This window comes from Ahaetulla prasina, chromosome 7, assembly GCF_028640845.1.
Source record: "Ahaetulla prasina isolate Xishuangbanna chromosome 7, ASM2864084v1, whole genome shotgun sequence".
Classification (NCBI taxonomy): domain Eukaryota; kingdom Metazoa; phylum Chordata; class Lepidosauria; order Squamata; family Colubridae; genus Ahaetulla; species Ahaetulla prasina.
Window position 1 is genome coordinate 1,811,451 of NC_080545.1, and position 20,083 is coordinate 1,831,533.

The 20,083-nt window shown below is 42.0% G+C and overlaps 1 protein-coding gene across 3 annotated transcripts in view; it reads left to right on the forward strand.

Annotated features, from left to right (window-relative positions):
- FAM107B (family with sequence similarity 107 member B) overlaps positions 1-20,083 on the forward strand; it is a 54,634-nt gene that overhangs the window by 13,754 nt on the left and 20,797 nt on the right. Inside the window, exon 1 of one of the 3 annotated variants that reach the window (XM_058190756.1) lies at positions 1,664-1,797. The exons of 1 other annotated variant lie outside the window; for it this stretch is intronic. The gene's annotated coding sequence lies outside the window, so the exon portion shown is untranslated. Of the gene's footprint in view, positions 1-1,663; positions 1,798-18,481; positions 18,633-20,083 lie in introns of those variants that run through there. One more of the 3 variants, XM_058190755.1, reaches the window with a different exon arrangement.

Genomic DNA, 20,083 nt, shown 5'->3' on the forward strand with positions numbered 1-20,083 from the left:
CGTGGCCATCTTGACGCCACTTCCCAAACTGCTGGCATTTTACCTCTTCGCATTGGGTAGACCGGGCCAAAGCGACGTGGGCTGGCCCCTTATATTTTCCAGGACGGTCCTGTGGGCCAGATCCGACCACATCAGAGGCCAGAAGCAGCCTGCGGGCTTTGAGTTTCACCCCGGCTCTATGGAGACCTTTCTTCGTATTTCACAATATTTGAACCCGAAGCCGTTACAATAAAGGCAGGACAGAAAAGACCAGGAAAATGAAGCACCTTTGCAAAACGTAGACATAATGTTTAATTTGGTGGCTCAGCGAAGTGGACGGGATGTACAGTATATATGAAGGTTAAAGTGCCAAGTTTGAAAAACACTGACTTTAAAAACTGATGATGTTACCTAGTTGGGTCATGAAGACAACCACCAAACTCAGAGAGCATCAAAGACCCCACAGTCCTCTTCTTCCTCTCTGCACACTCCACTGCCTTCTAGCACTGATGATGTTCTCTAGTTGGGTCATGAAATATCTGCAAAAAAACCCTCACCAAACTCAGAAAGTGCCAAAGATCCCACTGAATTATTTTTTTAAAAAATATATGTTTGCTTCGTTCTCAATTATGGTTCTTCTTGTTCATTTTTTCTTGTTCTTTTTGTACATTTCTTGTTCATTTTTAAGAGCGATGCCTGTGGTTTTCATTTCATGGGGGAGCCTGGCCCATCAGGCTCATCCGTTCTACTGGAGGATATTCTCACAACAGGTTAGCTTTGTCCTTAACCCCAGTAATAGGTAGCCTAGAGCAGGGGTCTCCAATCTTGGTCCCTTTAAGACTTGTGGACTTCAACTCCCAGAGTCCCTGGAAGTTGAAGTCCACAAGTCTTAAAGGGACCAAAGTTGGAGACCTCTGGCTTAGAGAATGATGATTAGGTGAGCTGGCTTGAAGTCCCTCACCTGTTACCTTTCTGCTATCAGTAATATTGTTTAAACAGAAATGTTCCTTTGTGCAATGTCACGGGAACGTTAACTGAAACACACCCACATGTTTTTATTTTTAAGATTCTTTGTTCTGATTTCTTGCTGGACGGCGAAACAGAGGTGAACCAGCAGTCCAGATAAGGAAGGAGGCTGGACCAAGTCCTGGTAGAGACAATGCAACAGATGGACCAGGCTTTAGACTTCTAGACTGAGCCCTGACTGAGCTGGAAAAGGCTTCTAAAAAAATATGATTTGTCGTTAAAGATTTAGTGCCGTATAGTGGGCGTCCAAAGTTGATCTAAGCCTGAGTTGTCTCAACAGCCTCAGAGTTTTGCAATTTATTTACAGTGTCTTTCTCCAATATTGTAGCTCGCAGCTGCTCTGGACAGCTAGAACTGTGGATTATATCAATATATATTTTTTTCTTTTTGGCAAACTGTTGCATTGAGGTGGTTGTTTTTTCTCAATATGGAAATGTTAGAAGTCAGCCAGAGAGGCAGATAACCGCCACACCTTTGCGAAATATGTACAGAGGCCTGATATTTCCTCACATTTCCGTATTGTATTGTAATTGCTAAGTTCAGAGGAACAGCTAAGTTTTTATTGAGCTCAAATAAGTAGATTGCAAGGAGCGGCGGAGTAAGATGACTTCAGAGGAGGCCGGCTAACATTTCCCCCCACTTCTTGGATTAGCGACAATTAGGAAGGTGTGTGCAAAATAGCAACAGGTCATTGCAGAGCGAGTGGTTTGTAGTTCAAAAGCCGCCACGTCGCTTTGTTGAAGGTATTTGGTAGAAGCAAGTTTCCCCTCTCCGTGCATTGAGTCAGTCCAGGTATGTTTCATTTGTGGGTGTGTTTATTTTTATAATAATACGTGTGTTAGCATAACCCAGTTCTGTGTTTCTTATACAGGTAGACCTCGAATTATGACCCCCAATTGACCCCCAAATTTCTGTGGCGAAGCAAGACAGCTGTTTGGGGAATTTTGCCCCATTTTATGACTTTTCTTCCCGCGGTTGTTAAGTGAATCACTGCAGTTGTTGAGTTAGTAACCGAGTTGTCAAGTGGATCTGGCTTTCCCTTTGACTTGGCTTGTCACAAAATATGATCACGTGACCCTGGGACACCGCAACCGTCATAAATATGAGTCAGTTGCCAAGCCTCTGAATGTAAATCACGTGTGACCCTGGGGATGCGGCAACGGTCGCAAGTGTGAAACACGGTCATAAGTCACTTTCCCCACACACACCCCAGTGCTGTTGTAACTTGGAACAGTCACGAAATGGGCTCTCGTAAATCGAGGACTACCTGGGGTCAGGGAGGCCAGGAATTTGTGTTGCTGTTGCGTTCGGCAACTGGTGTTTTTCAGCTCGTTGCCGTTCTCGGCAATCTTCGGTCCACATTGGAAGCGTTTGCTGCGATAGGAGCAAAATCCTTTTGGAAAGAATTCATTGAGTTTGCTCACCAGACTTGAAACTGCCAGCTCTTGCCCATCCAGACAGATGTGTTATCCTTTGGTGCTTCAGGACATGTCACTCAAAACTCCTTCTGGCTCAGCCATTTCCAAGTTCATGTACAATAGGCTTTCTTTGTCCTCTCTGCACCCCGACTGGTGCAAATTTATATTTTCCAGACAGTGAATTCCTTGCTAGCAGTTAATAGAATCCTAGAGAGAATCTGTAACTTCAAGGCGACAAATACGTCTCTCTTTCAGGATCCTGTGTGCATGCCTTGAAACCCAGGCTATCATTAAGAGAAAAAGAGAGTTAGAAGGGACCTTAGAGGTCTTCTAGTCCAGCCCCCTGCACAAACAGGGGGCCCTATACCAGGAGCCTGCCACTTTAAACACTCAAAGAGACACTTGGACCCGTTTCTCACAGAAAAGAAAACACCGGGCACCACAAAACCCTTTTGACATCTAAAATGAAGATAACACTGCATATATTGTTTTTTACAGTGGTGAAACCCAATTTTTTTTTACTACCGGTTCTGTGGATGTGGCTTGCTGGGCTTGGTGTGGCTTGGTGGGCATGGCAGAGGAAGGATGCTGCAAAATCTCCATTCCCACCCCACTCTGGGGCCAGCCAGAGGTGGTATTTGCCAGTTCTCTGAACTGCTCAAAATTTCTGCTACGGGTTCTCCAGAACCTGCTGGATTTCACCCCTGGTTTTTTACCTTTATGCTATGTATAAAAAAACCTATAGTGTGTTGCATTTATGAAATCAATGAACTGCTACAGAGAAAATGAATTTTATTTCTGCATGCAACAAAAACATTTTGAACTCCGGGAAACCTCCCCCCCCGCTGAGTTGAAGGTTACTTTCAAATAAAATAGTCGATGTCTATTTGAGTCGTCCTCATGCAATAAAAAGCCAAATTAAATTATCCGCCTGTAGCAAACCAAAAATGCCGTCTATATAGGGCTTGTACCAGTGATGGATAACCTCTTCAGCACTGAGTGCCGAAACTCGAGCAGAACCCCAAAGAAAACAGCTGGCCAGTGTGCACACGCATGTGGCGGCCAGCTGCTCCTCCAGGTTGTGTTGCGCGCATCCACACTGGCCACCTGCTCTTTTCCGGGTTCCATCATGCACATGCACACTGACTAGCTGGTCTTCGTGCAAAGACCAGCTGACCGGCACGCACGACTATGGCAGAACCCGGAAGAGCTGCTGTTGTGACCCAGGCCAAGTAGGTCGTAGGAAACTCAGTCTGTCAAAAAACAAACTTTATTCGAACAGCTGAGAATTACTTCATTCCCAGCGTCGTTCAACTCAAATTAAAACAAATTCCTCCCAACACAAATTCCTCAGTCCTATCGCAAACCTTGGTCCAATTAGGCAAATTGCCAAAGGCCTTTCTTGGCAAACGTTCAGAAGTCACAAAAATAAAGGCAAGACGTAGACGAAGCAGAAGACGAAGCTACCAATGTTGTTTTCCGGCAAAGCCCAAACACCATTACTGCTCTTTTAAGCCTTATGGGAGGGACCAATCATCTCTTGGCCCTACTCCCGAGTTGTCCTCTCTGCTTGAGCTGCTCTTGCCTTCTGGCAGCTCTTCTCATGCGTGCATTAGGAACAGGCTCCTCCTGTTCCTCTGCCTCACTACTATCAGTCTCTGGAGGCTCCGGAGTCCGCACCTCACTCCCCGATGGCCCTGGCCCCACCTCAGCCTCATCGCTGTCCGACTCCGTTACCAGCTCCGCAGGCTGCTGGCGGACCACAACAGCTCCTAGAAACGGCGCATGTACTCACCGAGAGGGCTCTGCATGCCACCTCTGGCACGTGTGCCCTAGGTTCAACACCAGAATGCCTATACCATTCTGGACAAATGGCTGTCCAATCTCTTCTTTCAAATCTCCCCATGTTTAGGTCCATCATCTCTCTAAGAATGCTGTTGTTGGTTTGTTCTCTGAATTTATTGTTTAATTTACAAACATTTCATCACCAGGCTAGGTAACATCAGCTGAAGTTGGGTTGAAGTGTCTTGTTTCAATTCTCTTCTGCTTTTAGAAGTCTTGGTCATGTAATTAACTGGTACATGGTGGCTCAGTGGCTAAGACGCTGAGCTTGTCGTTGGAAAGATCGGCAGTTCAGCAGTTCGAATCCCTAGCGCTGCGTAACGGGGTGAGCTCCCGTGACTTGTCCCGGCTTCTGCCAACCTAGCAGTTCGAAAGCAGGTAAAAAATGCAAGTAGAAAAAATAGGGACCACCTTTGGTGGGAAGGGAACAGCATTCTGTGTGCCTTTGGCGTTTAGTCATGCCGGCCACATGACCACGGAGACGTCTTCGGACAGCACTGGCTCTTCGGCTTTGAAATGGCACCGCCCCCTAGAGTCAGGAACGACTAGCACATACGTGCAAGGGGAACTTTTACCTTTAACTTTTTAATCAACTGGTCACACTGTGTGAGGGTCATCAGGTGGTGAAGGTCACCTTGGCTGGTTATGTGACCTTCACACCGTGTGAGGGTCATCTCACCATTTCTATATATTTCTATATATTTTCCACCGTTTCTAATCTCCGTAGCAAGTTTGAAACTTTGCACTAAAATGAATACCCCACTGCAAAAGGCAGCTTCGTTTATTTCATCTCTGCTTTTGAAAACTACAGCTACGTTTTGACATTTTTTTCCTGAAGGTCTGGCACATGGCACATGGTCTATGCCTTCTATTTAAAGCCTTTTTTGTTCTATACTAAGTTGATAGATATGGAAATATTTCCCACTTATGGTCATAATTTTGGACCTTCTGGGCCACTAATGATAGGGCAGGGATTCCCTACCAAATATGTAATAGGCTTGAAATAGCTGCCTGGGGTAGCTGAAGCAGAACTGCTTTGCAAAGCTAAGTTTTGGATTTGCATCAAACCGGTCAAAAGTCCCTCTTTTTGTGCAGTTATTTTTAATAAATGTTTTCTGGAATGGACTTTATTATAGGACAGATAGTCTCAGAAATAGCTTGAAGGTGACTTCAATACTGCTTGGTAATCTTCTTCATCAATGTGTTTGTAACTTTTTTAGCCTGGTCCTTGCAAAAAAATAAATAAAAATAAAAGTAGATTTTAACTGGAGGAAGGGGATCCAAGAATCCTCAGTGCCTAAATTTGTAAAAAGGAAATTCTATTGTTGCATTTGCATTAGTTTGCTCTGGATGCTATAATTCCCAGTCAGCAGAAAACCAACAAAGAATATCCTTTTTCCTAGTAGCCTTGCAGAGGCTCATGTCTATCTTTCAGATTTATTCTTTCTCTGTTTTGAGTAAAAAAAATAAAGATCCACTGATAAAATCCCAGGTCTAAAGGTTGTTCCGAACTTGTCTTTTGTTTTGAAGAAATATGGCTTTGTTGTTTCCCTGCTCCAGCCTTCTTGCTCTGTGTGGGATTAACCTTTCAAACACAGTTTGAGTGGAACTGGGAAAAGTTCATTCTGATTATTTTCCTTTCTGGACCTTGCATTTTTTTAAAAAGGTTTAACTAATTACAAGCATATATACAGCACGGAGGAAAAAGGCACCATGTGTGAGATAGTAGGACACAGCCTGCCAATGAAATAATAATGCACTCAATCATTACACAAACTGAGCAATAAAGCCTTCCGTCCGATTGCATTTAGAATAGAATAGAATAGAATTTTATTGGCCAAGTGTGATTGGACACACAAGGAATTTGTCTTGGTGCATATGCTCTCAGTGTACATAAAAGAAAAGATACGTTCATCAAGGTACAACATTTACAACACAATTGATGATCAATATATCAATATAAATCATAAGGATTGCCAGCAACAAGTTATAGTCATACAGTCATTTAAACCACAATATGGTTTTTGTAGCCGATTTTTGTAGCTTGGTGTGATAGCCCCATACCAGGTTTGCTGATAATACTCATACCGGCTTAATAGGACAAGGGTTAGGATGAGAAATGTCTTTTTCCTGCCATTCCAAGCTCATGAAGATGGACAGATCTGCAGCTGTTTAATGACTTAGGGATAGTCTTTGCTCAATTAATGTAGTCCTTAATCTATTAATCAAATTGAATCATCGATTAACTGTGGGAGGGTGGTCTTAATGGGATCTACGTTTTCCACATATTAAACAGTTCTCCAATTTCACTTTCAGAAATTAAGAAAGGCTGACTTATTGCAGTTTCCTATCTTTTAGAATTTAGAATAATAGAGTTGGAAGGGACCTTGGAGGTCTTCTAGTCCAGCCCTCTGTTTAGGCAGGAAACCTTACACCATTTCAGACAAATAGTTATCCAACATCTCCTTAAAAACTTCCAGTGTTGGAGCATTCACAACAAGTTGTTCCACTGATTAATTGTTCTAACTATCTGAAAGATACACCTCCATCTAGCTAAGAAAGGTGGCTAGATCTGCTTTTGAAGTCAGCTAAATGCAGGAAGGAAGGAAGGAAGGAATATATTTTGCAGCCTTCACCAACTCGGTTTCTCATTCAAGTGCATTCTATGTATAGCGTTGCACCGATCAAAAGTCTCCTAGCATTTAAGATTTGCTTTTTCCCTTCCTGGAAGAAATAACGTTCTGTTTTAATTCTTCTTAAATTCACTCTCTCCTTTTCTTATTCAGCTATCGGTATGCTATTGGTTAAACAACTTAGTTTAATAACTTAGTTATTGAAATAAATAACTCCCAAGTAGACGTCTGGAGGTGCAGAGGTTATGAACCAGCAACTTCCATGCAAATATTTCATTGAATAGGATGTAGGGGTGAACCAGTTCTAAAGTCTCGCAGGACTCTCTGAAGTCGCAAAACCTTCTCATTTCATACAATTAGCAGGCAGCTGAAACTGGAGTTTCTGGAATGTGTGTGACCTTCCTTTTGGCAGTTTGTACAGTTGGCAGAGAAATAATGCTTCATACAAACAAACATCTTAGCTGTAAATGACTTTTTTTTTTCTCGTTTTAATCGTAATGTAACGTCTGCAGACAGCGGCTTGGAACTTAATATAACCCGCTTTAAACTTGATTGTAAAAAAAAGTTTTATTTTTGTAATGGAGTTGTCAAAGTCTGGAACGTGCTTATTGTCCCTGTCATGTGTTAGTTTTCTCATGTTGTTCGTTCGAATTGGAAATTTTTGTTTGACGAAATGAATGAATGAATGGATGGATGGATGGATGGATGGATGGATGGATGGTACTGGGGTAGAGGAACGTGGTCGGTGGCATCATTGCCAGCCATGCTCTGTCATACTTCTTTACTTACTTTCTTCTAAGATGTTGCTTTCTACTTAACAAAGCCAAATGTGGGTGATTCATTGGCACGAGAAATGTTAGCTGGGTTTGTAATTCTTTTGCGTGTTTTCTTTCTTCCCGATTGGTTTTCTGGGTAACAGCACATCCATAAATGCTGACCACAGATTTTCCTATATGTACGATTGAGGAGATTGTCTGCCTCACTCGCCAGACCAACCTGACTGATTTGCATCGAGCATTGCAATATTGTACATCTTCCAAACCATATGAAAACTGCAGGGAGAGAACGTCTGGCTCTGCACTGGATCCTCCCTTGAAGTAATGCTCGTGCATAATTCAGATTTCTTTGACCAGATACTTGGCTCAAAAGCAGCAACTGTGAGAGGGATCTTGGAGTCTAGTAGAGACAATCACTTAAATACGAGCCAGCCATGTGCGGCAGCTGCCAAAAAAGCCAACACAGCTCTGGGCTGCATAAACAGAGGGATAGAATCAAGATCACGTGAAGTGTTGATACTACTTTATAAGGCCCTGGTAAGGCCACACTTGGAATAACTGCACCCAGTTTTGGTTGCCACGATGTAAAAAAGATGTGGAGACTCTAGAAAGAGTACAGAGAAGAGCAACAAAGAGAATTAGGGGACTGGAGGCTAAAACATACAAAGAACGGTTGCAGGATTTGTATTTGGCCGGTCTAGGGAAGCCAGATTCACTTAACAACCCTATTACTAATTTAACAATTCCAGAGATTCAGTTAACAACTGTTTTGCTCAGCGATGGAAATTTTAGACTCAATGGGGGTCATAAGTCAAGGAGCACCTGAAGATTCCTTCCTTCCACGCCGTTGTTCACACAATGCTTCCTCCTTGCTTCTCTTCTATTTTGAGGCATTTTATATTTTTCTGGCCAAGCCAGGAGGATCTCGCATAAGATGGAATGGGGACTAAATAACTATTTAAACTTGAAATGTCGGTCTTGAAGATCATTCCAAGCCTTTATGCTGGCAAAAAGCCAGCGCGGTACAACTAACTTTATGTAATGAAGGGAGCTACATAGCTTGTGAAAGTTTCTGCCTTTGGATAAAATGTGTTACCTGGAAAAAGGTGCTACTGGATTCTTGATGATTTTTTGTGCCACGATAGAGGCTCTCACCTGGCTCTCCTCCTAGATCCTAAAGCAGGGGTCTCCAACCTTGGTCCCTTTAAGACTTGTGGACTTCAACTGCCAGCTTTGCTGGCTGAGGGACTCTGGGAGTTGAAGTCCACAAGTCTTAAAGGGACCAAGGTTGGAGACCCTTGTCCTAAAGTGTGTGACCTTACTTGGAGGAATCTGTCAGAGTTGGCTACTTTGGGTGTTGGGCCAAGTCACAAAGATATCTCTGTTCTAAATAAGCTTTTAATCATCCTGGGTTATATTGAGATGGATTGTCCTGATCTGTTAAGCATGAGTGTGATTTATTTATAATCCAGCTTGCCTTTTGGGTAAAACGGGTTCATAAACCAGACTGGAAAATTGGAGGGGGAAAAAAAGGACACCCAAGAAGGCAGGCTGGGCAAGCAAGCCACTTCGGCCCTGGGTCCAAACGATTAAAATAAACACCCCCTTGTACTCAGAAACACTTGAGGAAATTTTAAACTTTAGAGTAACTGCTCAACTTACAACAGTTTGCTTAGTGACTGTTCAAAGTTACGACTCTGAAAAGAAAATGATTTATGACGTTTTTCACACTTACGACCGTTGTCATAAGTGGCATCCTTATGGTCATGTGACCAAAATTCAGGCGCTTGGCAGCTGACTCGTAATTATGACGGTCGCAGTGTCCCGGGGTCACGTGATCCCCTTTTGTGACCTTCTGACAAGCAAAGTCCATGGGGGAGCCCGGTTCACTTAACAACTGTCTTACCAACCTAACAACTGCAGTGCTTCGCTTAACAACCGTGACAAGAAAGGTCGTAGAATGGGACCAAACTCAGTTAACAAATACCTCCCTTAGCAACAGAAATCTTGGGCTTGAAAAGTCAAGGTCTACCTGTATCTTAGTTTACCATTTTCTGTCGGAAGTGTATATGCTGTGTTTCCCCAAAAATAAGACCCTGTCTTATATTTTTTTGAACCCCGAAATAAGTGCTTGGCCTTATTTTTGGGGAGGTCTTATTATTTTGGGGCTCCTCTTGCCGTCTTACCTGATTTCCAGCTCTGTCTCTCTAAACCTAACCAGAGGAAATGGCGGGGACCGGCTGCGGATGCGGTTAAATATTTTCAGGGGAGGGCTTATTTTGGGGGGATGGTTTAATTTTCCGGGAGGGCTTATTATCTGGGGAGGTCTTATTTTTCAGGGAAACAAGGAGCGTGCAAAAAAATTCTGCACCAAACATGAATCCAATTTCCTCCTGGCTGATGTTTGATTGAAGGTTTAATCAGCGATATGAGCATTTGTTATTCTTGGGGTGTAATTCCTGAATGCATTTCTTGCATAATAATGCTGAGTTTGGAAAATTGGCTTCTTGATTGTTCTTTTTTTTTTTAAAAAAAAATTAATTTCTTTGAGAAGAAAGCTGGCTTTTACAAATCTCTCTTGATGGATTTCTAAACGAAATTCACACCTCCAAATGATTCTACTTTTTGCAGAGTTCACCTTCAGGGTATTCCAGATGTTGAGAGTTGGCTTTCAAACCTCTGGAATCCCTTTAGCCAAGAAATTCTGACTTAACGTTTTTTTTATCATCCCTGCTGAGTTTAATGCTTTAATCTCTGCAGCCATTTCTTTTTTTGAGTTTATAACAAACCCCCGAAACTTATTATTAGCCTGGCTGCATCCATTTTCCAGAATGAATAATGAAATGCTTCAAATGTGGCTCTCAGAGATAGTTTTTCAAGCTGTCACACTAGTGGGTTCAAACGCTTTGTTTCTGAAGTCTCTCCAATTCCTCTGTTAAATATATATATATACTGGAATCTGTAAAGACAGAATGAAAAAGCTGATTTTGATCCACAAGGATATTAGAAAATAGAGAACTCAGAAGTTTACAGGATTTCTGGTAAATGTTTTGCTGGTTGTTAGCTTTAAGGATCTAAAAAATACCGTTGGCAGTAATTTTATTGACAAAAAAACCCAAAACTATGGAATATTTTCAAGGAAAGAGGTGAAAATAATCCAGGTTTCATAGGGTGGAGTTTGGGGTTTCCTTTCACCAAGTAGAATCTCAGCAAAAAAAGGTAGGGGTTTTGTTTTTTTATTTTTTTACTACTTTTGAGTAGTTTTTCTCAAGAGGAAAAAAAATATCTTGCTGTACCAAAGGAACATAATATACGAAATGTGCGTTTTTCTCAGTCAATAGGAAATCCTTGTATAGTTTTTACCTAACCGCCAGGAATGTGCAGAGCAGGAAATTTTGGGAAACAGTCGACTATTCTGTCTTTATTCTGAACTAGTATCCGAAAGCCCACAAACAGTTTCCCATTACAGAAAATTTGCATCTATAAAGCCATAAGAAAGGTGGGGGGAAGGGAAAACTATGAAAAGGAAGAAACGGGCTAGAATAATTTCACATTCTTCCTTGAAAGCTATCCAAACTACAAGTAGTAGCATTTGTGTCTATGTATCTATCTGTCTGTCTGTCTGTCTGTCTTATCTATCTATCTATCTATCTATCTATCTATCTATCTATCTATCTATCTATCTACCTACCTACCTACCTACCTACCTATCTATCTACCATCCATCCATCTATCTATCTTTCTATCTCTCTATCTATCTATCTATCTATCATCTGTCTATCTATCTATCTATCTATCTATCTATCTATCTATCTATCTATCTATCTAATCTATCATCCGTCCATCCATCCATCCATCCATCCATCTATCATCTATCTTATCTATCTATCTATCTATCTATCTATCTATCTATCTATCTATCTATCTATCTATCATCTATCTATCTATCTATCTATCTATCTATCTATCTATCTATCTATCTATCTATCATCTATATCTATCTATCTACCTACCTACCTACCTACCTACCTACCTACCTACCTACCTACCTATCTATCTACCATCCATCCATCTATCTATCTTTCTATCTATCTATCTATCTATCTATCTATCTATCTATCTATCTATCTATCTATCTATCTATCTATCTATCTATCTATCTATCTATCTATCATCCATCCATCATCTATCTATCTATCTATCTATCTATCTATCTATCTATCTATCTATCTATCTATCTATCTATCTATCTATCTATCTATCTATCTATCTATCTATCTATCTATCTATCATCTATCTAATCTATCTCAGGGCTTCATTATGTGTTGGGAGCTGGGAGCCTTCCCAACTGATACAGCAGAACCACCATATAGGTAGTTCTCAATTTACAACCATTTACTTAATGACCATCTGAAGTTACAATGGTACTGGAAAAAAACCAACAGTTCTTCACTCTTACGACCGTTGTAGCATCCCCTGGGTCGCACGATCAAAATTCACCCAGTTGCCCACTGATTCATAGTTGTGACAGTTGCCATGTCCCCCGGGGTCACATGATTCCCTTTTGTGACATCCTGACAAGCGAAGTCAATGGAGGGTTGAGCTAGGGCAAGGTTTACATGCCCAGAGGTATGGCTCCGCCTGCCACAGGTTTGCCATCACGAATATATAGTTTATATACAGTAGCGAAGCAACATGATGAATAAAATAACATGTTGAGCTGCAACTGACCGAGCATCCAGGATGGGAGGATTATCCACCCCAAACAGCTGCTGGACCTGTTTCCTGCTGAGCTGTATCAGAGTATCTCATGCTCTACAAACCTTGCAGAGGAAGTAGAGTGTTACCGATAAAGGAGAATATTTATAGCTCTTGAAATGAGGGGTCCTTGGTGCTCTCTGAGCTTGGTGGTTTTCTTGCAGACATTTCATGACCAAACTAGGTAACATCATCGGTGGGCCTTGAGAGCGGCCCCCATTCCCTCCTAGCTCTCGTGTTGTAACTTAGTTTGTGTAATGAGATGTCTGCAAGGAAACAATCAAACTCAGAAAGCACCACATTTACAAATTAACAGAGTTGGAAGGGCGCTTGGAAGTCATCTAGTCCAACCACCCTCCCACCCAAGCAAGAGACCCGACACCATTTCTAACAGATAGCAGTCCAGTCTCTTCTTGAAAGCCTCCAGTGATGAAGCACCCACAATTTCCAAAGGCAACTTCTATTCCATGGGTTGATTGTTCTCACTGTCAGGAAATTCCTCCTTATTTCCAGGTTGAATCTCTCCTTGATTAGTTTCCATCCATTATTCCTTGTCTGGCCTTTAGGTGCTTTGGAGAATAGCTTGACCCCCTCTTCCTCTCTGTGGCAGCCCCTCAAGTATTGGAAGACTGCTATCCTGTCTCCCCGGTCCTTCTTTTCATTAGACCAGCCATGCCCAGTTCCTGCAACCGTTCATCATATGTTTTAGCCTCCAGTCCCCTAATCATCTTGGCTGCTCTTCTCTGCACCTTTTTCTGCATCAAGAAGTATGGTATCTGCAGTTTTCTTTCTCACAAGGATTTGTCCATTTTTGGATGAACATTTGGCCCTTGTGGCACCGGCTTCATAAATGATCATCATCAAATACCAGCAAATTAGGGGCTTCATAAATCACTGAAAACCTAATAAGAGTGTTCAGGCCTTTCTAATTGCACAAATGGCCAGGTTTTTTTAAAAACACTCCAGAGATGGGTCAGTTGGATGGTTTACTTTTGTGTCTACCTCTGCTGAGCATCTCTGTGTCACGCAAGCACACTGAAAATCAAGGTCTGAGTTTTGTGATGATTTGTGAGCAGGGTCATCAGTGTTGATGAACAATCAACTTGGATTCTTTGGACCACAATTCTCAGGTTTATGGATGCCAGCCTTGTAACATCAGCCTTATTCTGATATTTCTAGATCATTTTCACTATCTTGTGCCAGGTGTTAGGCAAGCATCTGATTCCAGTCCCATTAAGTGACAGTAATCATTCATTGTGTAATGTTTGTCCATGGTAGTAGGGTGCTTGCTTTTTTAAAAAAAAAATCAGTCGATTTTAAGCCTTTCTCATTCTTTTTCTTCTTCTGTGTTTCTCCCTTCACTCTTGTGGTTTGAATATCCTTGCTCTTGAAGATGCCTGGAATATGTCACTCATTTCAACCCAGTTACAAACTGATCAAGTAATTTCCGGGTGATAAATCTTTGTGGACTGTTTTCATTATTTTGCATACTCTGCCAACGGGTTCAAAATCGATTCAAGGCTCTTGATTTCTCGTCAAGTGTTGGTTCCTCTCTTCACCGCCTTAATCTACATACAAGAACAGCCTTTGTGGTTCAAGATGAGTTGTGACAGGGTTTTCTTCCCAAGACGAAGCTCAGAAACTTTCCTCTAGTCAAACAGACTGGATGAAGAACGCAAAGCCAACTCTTCTGTAGACAGTAAAAGAACTCCATTCTCTGGGAATGAGCCTCACCTTCTGTTTCCAGGTCTGGTTTCAAAAACCTTATCTCAACCTCATAACTTCCTGGAAAATACAGCAAATGGGTATAACGAAGGTGTGGCAAAGAACACTTGTCTAGAAAAACAAGGCGTACAAATTTTCTAAAAACAACAAAGATAGCTGAAGCTTTCTTTCATCAAGGTATTCAGGGCAAACTTGGTTAGCATTTAAGACACACTTGGTTAGCACTGAAGATAGATCTATCTATATCAATCTACCTTCCATCCATCCATCCATCCATCATCCATCCATCATCTATCAATCAATCAATCATCTATCTACCTACTACCTACCTACCTATCTATCTATCTATCTATCTATGGTATCTATCTACCATCCATCCATCCATCCATCCATCCATCCATCCATCCATCCATCTACCCTGTTTCCCCCAAAATAAGACATCCCCTGATAATAAGCCCAATTGGGCTTTTAAGGGCATGGCAATAAGACCAAAGGCTTATTTCAGGGTTTAAAAAAATATAAGACAGGTTCTTATTTTTGGGGAAACACGCTATCTATCTATCCATCCCAGACTTTTTACCCAGGTACCTTATTTATTAATTGACAATGTGAAGGTGAGAATAGAGTGATCACTTCTTTGAAGAAATTGCAAATAATAGAGAATAAGACTAGGTATGATTTGCTTATAAGTACAGTGGGCTGTACTATATCAATATATTTTGTTATGTAAAAGATGTTAAAGATTCAAAGTATGAAACCAGATTTTAAAAATGTTTTGATGCTCTTTTCATTTCAGAGTTAACTGATGTTTGGGGATATTTGTTTTAATCTTAGCCTTATCTCTTCAGTCCACATTCCAGGTTCAAGGTTCTACATTGCTAGATTCTGTAAAAGTTGGTAATATGACTCTGTGCTTTATGTGGTCACAACGGAAGTAAATTAAGAGGTCTGGAAACTTTGGCTATCTTTTTTTTTAAACTATTAAGGTTTGTTTTGCAGGTGAAATACAATCCTGGTGCATGAAATATAGTACTTTTAGTGTAGTTTTGTAGTCCTACCTAAGATAACTATCTACTGGTTAAAGGAATCCACTAATGTGGGATAAAAATCATTTTTATGAGTTTATCTCTTATGTTAATGGACACTGCATGAGTTCTTTATTGAGAGTTCTTACAATAATCTCTACAGTGTAGTTATCCTGGTTTTTAACAGAATAACAGAGTTGGAAGGGACCTTGGAGGTCTTCTAGTCCAACCTCCTGCGCAAGTAGGAAACCTGATACCATCTCAGACAAGTGGCTGTCCAGTCTCTTCTTAAAAGCCTCCAATGGAGCATCCACAACTTCTGGTGGCAAGCTGTTCCTCTGGTTAATTTTCCTCACTGTTAGGAAATTTCTCCTTAATTCCAAGTTGCTTCTCTCTGTGGTTAGTTTCCATCCATTGCTTCTTGTCCTGCCTTCTGGTGCTTTGGAGAATAGGTGGACTCCCCCTCTTCTTTGTGGCAGCCCCTCAAATATTGCAAGACTGATAGCTATACTTAGATTATATCTCCCATACTTCTAATTTGGGCCATTATATTTATTCGCCTTGACATTTCCAGATTTTAAAGAATATTAAAAGGAGAATGAATATGCTGCTAGAAATATAACTAACATGCCAGCATGAAGTTAAATTCCTTAATTTATAGCAGACTATTTATACCTTCAAGTACCAGCTGGGAAGATACTCATGGAAAATATTCAGGGTTTTTCTGGAAAGTTAATCTGTAAACAGATTGCTGGGTCAGTGTTTTAGCAGGATTTTATCAGAGGTTGGTTTTTTTCCTACCCTTTCTCCTTGCCTGCTGGCATTTTTGTGTAAGCCTGACCATTTATGTAACTCCCATTGTCAGCTGCTTCTTCAAAAGCCCTGTTGACAAGGACACAGGAAAACTGCAAGCGTACAGGAGGAGATGGGCATAGGCTGGCAGTGCGGATGTTGCACGTAAAAGAACGGGCTGAAAAGGAGAAATATGAAGTTCTTTATGCACCAGGTCCCGTGTCTCTCATTGTACTTGGCTCAGCGTAGACAGCCACGGTGGAACAAGGGAGCGATGAAGAGCCCAGATTATGTAGATGGAAGGGCTCATTATTTTCTCATCGTGCTTTGGACTGCATAGTGGTGATACAGAAGACCTTCGGAGGTCTCCTTTGTGTGACTCAAGAACTTGATATTTCTCCAGAATGTGCAGTGTTTGGCATGTACTGTCCCTGCCTGCCTGCCTGCCTCCCTCATCTCTATATTTCCAGTTTTCTCTGTCTCACTCTCTTATCTCTCTATGTCTATCCATCTCTATCTATTCTTATATCTCCCTGTCCCCTCTGTCTCTCCATCTCCATCTCTTAGCTATCTCTCTCTCTCTGTCTCTCTCTCTTTCTATCCATGCATCCATGCATCCATCCATCCATCCATCCATCCGTCTATCTGTCTATCTATCTCATCTCTTTGTGCACATGCATAAACACACTCGGTGCGATAAAACTGTTAAGAATTTCAGTCAGAAAGGTTTGGCCAAAGCCTGGTTGCCCAAAAGTCCTCTCGGTGGCTGTCACCATGGGACCGAAGCCTCCTCACACATTTTTGGAACATTGTGCCATGCCCCAAATGAGGAAGATGAAATATGGAAATCTTTGGGGCATTTTTCACAGGTGGGTAGGGTAACAGCTTCAACCGATGTGCATCTCAGCCTGAAGAAAACGCAGGGCTGTCACTGAGACCTAAACCCGAATGCTTCTAAACTGGAAGAGAATCCAAAGCCTTCTTAGCTTCGTCTCCTCCTTGCTTTGGGCCTCTGTGTGCATTAAGCAGAATTACGCTGTTGATTTCTTTTCTGGAGTAGGATGAGAATGAAGGGGACCCCCACTGGGCCATTCAGAGGGCAGCAATAAGCCTTGGCACCATTGCTTGGGAAGGGAGAAGCGTGGACTCTGAGACACACAGTACCCAGTTGTGGGAACTCTCATGCAGTGCGCTTAAGTCGTAGATGTCGGAAAGCTGCCAGCCTATAAAAACTCTTCCCATAATCAGTTGAGTATCCTCCAATTATGGTCCAGGAAAAACAAGTTTTCCTAATAAGCAGACTAAAGATATTTTACCAGCAAGAGGTTCATAAAAGGCTGCGGGAATTAGAAATGCTCTCACTCGTCCCCCTTCTAGTGACAAGGCTGTTAAAGATGGTAACCCCCCAAAAAGCAAATATGTTCCCATATGAATCAGATTTTGGTCCATCAATAACTATTATAGACCGTCTGGATTAGTCAAAAAGAGGGCTGTGAAAATATTTACAGACCCCTCACATCCTGGACATAAACTGTTTCAACTCCTACCCTCAAAACGACACTATAGACTACCAGAACAATTAAACACAAGGACAGTTCCCCCCCCCCAAATGCCATCACTCTGCTAAACAAATAATTCCCTCAACACTGTCCAACTAGTTATCCTGCACTACTATTAATCTTCTTGTCGTTCCCATCACCCATCTCCTTCCACTTATGACTGTATGACTGTAACTTTATTGCTTGTATCCTTACGATTTATATTGATAGTTTCCTGATTGCTTATTTGTAGCCTATGACTATCATTAAGTGTTGTATCATTAAGTGTTAAATTTGTACCCTATGAGTATCATTAAGTGTTGTAAGTGTTGTACCTTGATGAAGGTATCTTTTCTTTTATGTACACTGAGAGCATCTGCACCAAGACAAATTCCTTGTGTGCCACTAAAGAATTCTATTCTATTCTATTCTATTCTATTCTATTCTATTCTATTCTATTCTATTCTATTCTATTCTATTCTATTCTATTTGAACCTGGTGTTTAGAATGGCCAAGTTACAGGGCGGTTGCTAAAATGCAAATTAGTGCCTTTGGGATTCACTCAAACACAAAAATAATCCGTTCATGTCATCCTTAAAATGTAGTAAGGAGACGGCGGGATTTCTGATCAAGAATTTATTTGTGGGACATGAATGTGTGTAAAACATGAAACGGAAAACCCCAGAACGAGAGTATGCAATATAATTTGTATAATGCAACGTATTAGCCAAGAAGTGAGGAAACTTAGAACTTACAAACCATTCTGTGTGTACAAACCACAAGGTTTAAGAAATCCCCAAGGAGTTGCTTTTCCCCCTGTATTTACAGACAAAAGGGGAACTTGGTTCTTTGCCAAGAGACTTATCTAGCTAGTAAGGGCAACTCCACCCTGTCCTTGGACTTCGGTATCCAGAAAAGGATACACTTTGTCTAGTTCTTCATCTCTGTCTGGTCATGCTTTTCACTAGTCTTTGGACAACGGCGTTCTGATTCCCAGACTCTTATTTCATATTTCAAGCGCTAGGAAGGGTTGCAAAATTTTACATCGGGATCCAGCACCGTTTATCTCAAGAGAGAAACCAGCCACTTCTAACTCTGGAGACGGCTTCCTCAGAACCAGGTTTGTAGCACTCAAGTTTGCAAGTTCAAACCCAAATTTTAAGAGCTAGGCAGCCATCCCTGAATTCTCTTGTATTTTTAATAATAAAAGTGGAGATGATTCGGGCTGTTTGATCCTATATTGTCGTGATGGCGAACCTGTGGCACGTATGCCACAGGTGACACGCGGAGCCATATCGGTGGGCACACGAGCGTTGCCCTAGTTCAGCAAATGAGCCATTTCCGGGCTCCGGAGGGCCTCCGAGGTGGGTGGGGAAGAATGTTTTCGCCCTCCCTAGGTTCCTAGAAAGGCTCTGGAGCCTGGGGAGGGCGAAAAACAGCCCTACCAGGCCTCACCATGCCATCATGTGCCAAAAGTGGGAGGGGGGAGCGTGGAGGTCACATGCGCATGCACAGGGGGTGGGGCGCATTGAATTATGGGTGTGGCCATACGTGCGCACTACAAACCCCACTCCCCCCGCTTTTGGTGTTGTTGTTAGTTGCGAAGTCGTGTCCGACCCATCACGACCCCATGGAAAACGTTCCTCCAGGCCTTCCTGTCCTCTACCATCCTCTGGAGTCCATTTAAGCTCACGCTGATGGCTTCAGTGACTCCATCCAGCCACCTCATTCTCTGTCCTCCCCTTCTTCTTTTGCCCTCCATCGTTCCCAGCATTAGGCTCTTCTCCAGGGAGTCCTTCCTTCTCATTAGGTGGCCAAAGGATTTGAGTTTCCTCTTCAGGATCTGACCTTCTCAAGAGCAGTCAGGGTTGACCTCCTCTAGGACTGACCGGTTGGATGGCCTTGAAGTCCAAGGGACTCGCAGGAGTCTTCTCCAGCACCAGAGTTCAAATGCCTCCATTCTTTGGCGCTCAGCCTTTCTTATGGTCCAACTTTCACAGCCATAAATTGCAACTGGGAAAACCAGAGCCTGGACTATACGCACTTTTGTTGGCAGGGTGATGTCTCTGCTTTTTAGTATGCTGTCTAGATTTGCCATGGCTTTCCTCCCCAGGAGCAAGAGTCTTTTAATTTCTTGGCTGCAGTCCCCGTCTGCGGTGATCTTGGAAAATAAAATCTACCTCCATTTCTTCCCCCTCTATCTGCCAGGAATCTATCTGCTTTTGGTACACGAGGGCAAAAAGGTTACCCATCACTGCTATATTGCATAAAGGTTTACAGATGTGTTTACTTACATTTTGGAAGCCGGATGGTGCTAGGGGAAAAAAAATCAAGATGATAAATGTTTGATGTGGTGATTACACTTAAAGGAAATTAACGTCAAAGTTTGCTTTTTGAAAATATGTTAGAGAAAACCATTTTTAGTGGGGAAATGTGTGTGCCCTTCTGATTGTTTGAGTTTCAGGACTATAAGCAAGCTTAGGCCATGGTGTTTCATATTTATTTCCACCTGAATTTTCCCTTCCCTGTACTACTTCTAGCTACTATGTCCCATCAGGGTTTGGACAGAAT